This window comes from Rhinopithecus bieti, unplaced genomic scaffold (genome assembly GCF_001698545.2).
Source record: "Rhinopithecus bieti isolate Rb0 unplaced genomic scaffold, ASM169854v2 scaffold_574, whole genome shotgun sequence".
Classification (NCBI taxonomy): domain Eukaryota; kingdom Metazoa; phylum Chordata; class Mammalia; order Primates; family Cercopithecidae; genus Rhinopithecus; species Rhinopithecus bieti.
In genome coordinates, this window is record NW_016803605.1 from 321,891 (window position 1) to 326,548 (window position 4,658).

A 4,658-nucleotide genomic window follows, 5' to 3' on the forward strand; every position below is an offset into this window, starting at 1 on the left:
AGACTCCGTCTAAAAAAAAAAAAAAACATGCTTCATGGGGGTTTTCTATGTGAATGTAGAAATATACCTTATTTTCATTACCTTGTTACATTTCATAATATGGATATACCATTCCCATATTAGAGCATGATTTAATTGTCAAATATTTTGACACTACCAGGACCAAGGGAATACCTTTTTTTTTTTTTTTTTTTTGAGGCGGAGTCTCGCTCTGTCGCCCGGACTGGAGTGCAGTGGCCGGATCTCAGCTCACTGCAAACTGAGAAGGAATACCTTCTATATTCATCTTTGAGGAAGTGTTTGCATTGGTGGTTTTTTTTGTTTTACTCCCATTGGAATAGTTGAGTAATTACTGAGTCAAAAGATATGTACATGTTAATTGTATGTGTGTGTGTGTGTGTGTGTGTGTTAAATTTTAAGTTATTCCAAATTATCCTCCATAAACTTTAGGAGACTGCCTCTTTTTTTTTCTTTTTTTAACATTTGGTTTTAGAGACTGTCTCACTCTGTCACCCAGGCTGGAGTGCAGTGGCATAATCACAGCTCACTGTAGCCTCGAACTCCTGGGCTCAAACAATCCTCCCACCTTAGCCTCTCAAAGCACTGGGATTACAGGGATGAGCCACCGTGCCCAGCCTCCTGGGTTCAAACAATTCTCCTGCCTTGACCTCCCAAGTAGCTGGGATTACAGACGCATGCCACCATGCCCAGCTAATTTTTTGTATTTTTAGTAGAGAAAGGATTTTGCCATGTTGGCCAGGCTGGTCTCAAATTCCTGACCTCAGATGATCCACCCGCCTCAGCCTCTCAAGATGCTGGGATGACAGGCGTGAGCCACCACGCCCGGCCAAGACTGTCCATTTTTAACAACTTTCTTAACACTGAAAATAATCAATTTGCTACACTTTTTTTTTTTCAAGTAATAGATAGCAATGTGATCATTAAAATAATCTATAATCGTATATTTAATTTGAAAGGCAAAGAGAAATACTTACACCCTTCTGAGGTCACTAATCTTTCATGCTCCTCCGCCCTTCTCCTGACCCATTTACCCACACCATTTAGTTTTGGAGGGTAGACCAGATCTCCCATCAGGCAGGAAAAACAGTTGTCTATCAGGGTAAGAGACTGTGACATGGATCCTTGCAGGGTGAAAAACTATGACTCCATTCTAACGCCTCTTTTTCCTCCACAGTACTTAGATACCTCTTGGCGTTCTTGAAGAGACAGAAGTCACACATTCATCAGCTGCCTCTCAAAATATAATTCTATCCTTTCCAATCCTGACCATTCTGATCAATAAATATTTGATCTCTTTTCCATGTTGATTACTCCTTTTATTGAAAAAAAGGCACAGCCATGGCCAGGGGCAGTGGCTCACGCCTGTAATCCCAGCACTTTTGGAGACCAAGGTGAGTAGATCACTTGAGGTCAGGAGTTTGAGACCAGCCTGGCCTACATGGTGAAACCCCATCTCTACTAAAAATATAAAAATTAGCCAAACATGGTGGTGCGTGCCTGTAGTCCCAACTACTTGGGAGGCTAAGGCAGGAGAATCACTTGAACCTGGGAGGTGGAGATGGCAGTGGGCAGAAATTACACCACTACACTCCAGCCTGGGCGACAGAGCAAGACTCCGTCTCAAAAAAAAAAAAACACTCTGGGAGGCCGAGGCGGGCAGATCACTTGAGGTCAGGAGTTCAAGACCAGCCTAGCTGGCCAACATGGTGAAACCCTGTCTCCACTAAAAGTACAAAAATTAGCCGGGCATGGTGGCGGGCGCCTGTAATCCCAGCTACCCAGGAGGCTGAGGCAGGAGAATCACTTGAACCCAGGAGACGGAGATTGTGGTGAGCCGAGATCATGCCACTGCACTCCAGCCTGGGCGACAGAGCAAGACTCCATCTCTAAATACATACATACATACATACATACATACATACATGGAATTATACAACATATGACCCTTGGTTCCTGACTTCTTTCACTCAGCATGTTTTTCAGATTGTTCCACATTGTAGCTTGTATCAGTGCTTCATTCCTTAGTCTGTCTGAGTAATATTCAATTATATGGATATACCATTGGTCTACCCACTAATATACATGCTTTTGCGACAGGATCTCATTCTGTCACCCAGGCTGGAGTGCAATGGTGTGATCACGGTTCACTGCAACCTTCGCCTCCCAGGCTCAAGCAGTTCTCCCACCTCAGCCTCCCCAGTAGCTGGAATGACAGACATGCACCACCACACCCAGCTAATGTTTTAATGTTTTATGTAGAGATGAAGTCACTATGTTGTCCAGGCTGGTCTCAAATTCATGGGCTCAAGAGATTCTCCTGCCTCAGCCTCCCAAAGTGCTGGGATTACAGGCGTGAGCCAACACGCCCAGCAACATTTTTAAAGTGCGGATGTGATTTGTGAGAGCTAGATTCATTTTCAAAATGAAAAGTAACTACACCAGACTGGCTCAACTTTTATGTAACCAAATTGTGAGTTGTTTTCCAGTTGCCATGGGCCTGCGGGTTGAAAGTCCCATAACCTGGGCATCCCCAGATGAACCAACTATGTAACCTCAGGGGGAGCCTAAGTGCTAAGACTGAGGAGCAGACTGAGGAGTGGGAACTGAATTAAACATTGGAGGCTACAAAGGCAAGATCCAGGATCCAATCAGATCAAGCCCTGTTATCACCCCATCGCAGGATCCAATCAGATCATGCCTCCTGGCATCACCTCCTTGCAAGACCCAATCAAATCATGCCTCCTGGCATCACCTCACTGCAAGATCCAATCAGATCACACTTCATTATCCTATACTTATAAAACCTGCCCCAGTCCCCCAGCTCGAGCATGCTCAACTTCAGCAGTGACTTAGAGACGCTCAGACCACAGAACTGGAAGTTGACTCAAGACATAGCATATGAACCTGTCCCCCTGGGTATGGACTCATGACCCAGCTAGAGTCATGACTCTTCTAACTGATGATGGAGGTAAGGGAAGACTTTTCTGTTACCTGAAGTTTCAGGAGATCAAAGGAAGATGCTTAAGCCTTGTTCCCTGCTGTGAACCAAAAGCCCACATGCAGTAGGAAAGAATGAAGTGGATGCTTCTGAATCCAGTTATCTGGAATTCTACTTCCACCTTTCCTTTGGTTTGGTTATTTGAGACAACGAAGTTCCCTCATTGCTGATGTTAATTCTATGAGTCGCATCCATGAAGTCGCATCCAACGAAGTTCCCTCATTGCTGATGTTAATTCTATGAGTCTCAACCATGAAGTTCATACGAGGAGGCAGATACTCATGTGTGAGGAAGAGTGTGAAAACTTCAAGAAGAATTAAAGTTTAGACCAGAATTTTGGATAAAGCATGATGGTTTATTAAGCAACTTTGGAGCTTTTTGGAGAAGCATGCTTTCTCTGAATGCTTGTTGTTATCCTATGCCAGGAAGTGATCTTGCTGGCCAGGCATGGTGGCTCACAGGAGGCCAAGGCAGGAGGATCACTTGAGCCCAGGATTTCTGGAGCAGCCTGGCCAACATGGTGAAACCCCATCTCTACTAAAAATACAAAAATTAGCTGGGCGTGGTGGCAGGTGCCTGCAATCCCAGCTACTTGGGAAGCTGAGGCAGGAGAATCACTTGAACCCGGGAGGTGGAGGTTGCAGTGAGCCTAGATTGTGCCACTGCACTCCAGCCTGGGCAACAGAGCAAGACTCGACTCTATCTCCAAAAAAAAAAAAGAGAGAGAGAGAGAACAAAAGGACTCTCTTTCCTAAGAGAGGAGGCTCCCACAAGTCAGGGTCGGGGATTCAGAGCAAAGCCTTTGGACTCCCACCTCTACTTTCTGGCTGTGAAACTTCCTTTCCCTGAATCTCAGTTTCTTCATCTACAAAATGGGCATAAGCATGCCTGTCTCAGACAGAAATGGGCCCATAGCTTCTAGCGGGGTAAGCTTGGGCCGTGGTTTTCTGAAAGTCACATAACAAAAAAAACAGAATGCTGCTAAGAGCTGGTACGTACATAACACTTAGTATGTAGTAGTCACTAGGCAATGTTTTTGTTTTTGTTTCTTTAAGACAGAGTCTCTGTTGCCCAGCCTGGAGTACAGTGGCACAATCTCAGCTCACTGCAACCTCTGCCTCCCAGGTTCAAGTGATTCTTGTACCTCAGCCTCCGAGTAGCTGGGATTACAGGCACCCCAATCACCCCAGCTAATTTTGGTATTTTTTAGTAGAGATAGGGTTTCTCCATGTTGGCCAGGCTGGATATGAACTTCTGGTCTCAAGTAATCTGCCTGCCTCAGCCTCCCAAAGTGCTGGGATTACAGGCATGAGCCACCGCGCCTGGCCTACACATCTATGTTTATTAACTGGTGCAGTCATCCTTTGAGGCAGGTACTGTCATTATGACCATCATACAGAAAGGGAAACTGAGGCCCAGAGATGTTACGGGACCTGCCCATGGACACATAGTCAGTGACTGGCAGTACCAGGGTTCATTCTGTCTCTGGACATTTGTTCTTAGCCAGTCAAATGCCTGTCAGTCATAATGACAGCTAATTTTATTACGTGCTCAATGTGTAACAGGTGCTGTGCTAATCACTTCTGCCATTAACTCATTCAGATTTTTATATTTAATTAATTTTTTTATATAATTTTTT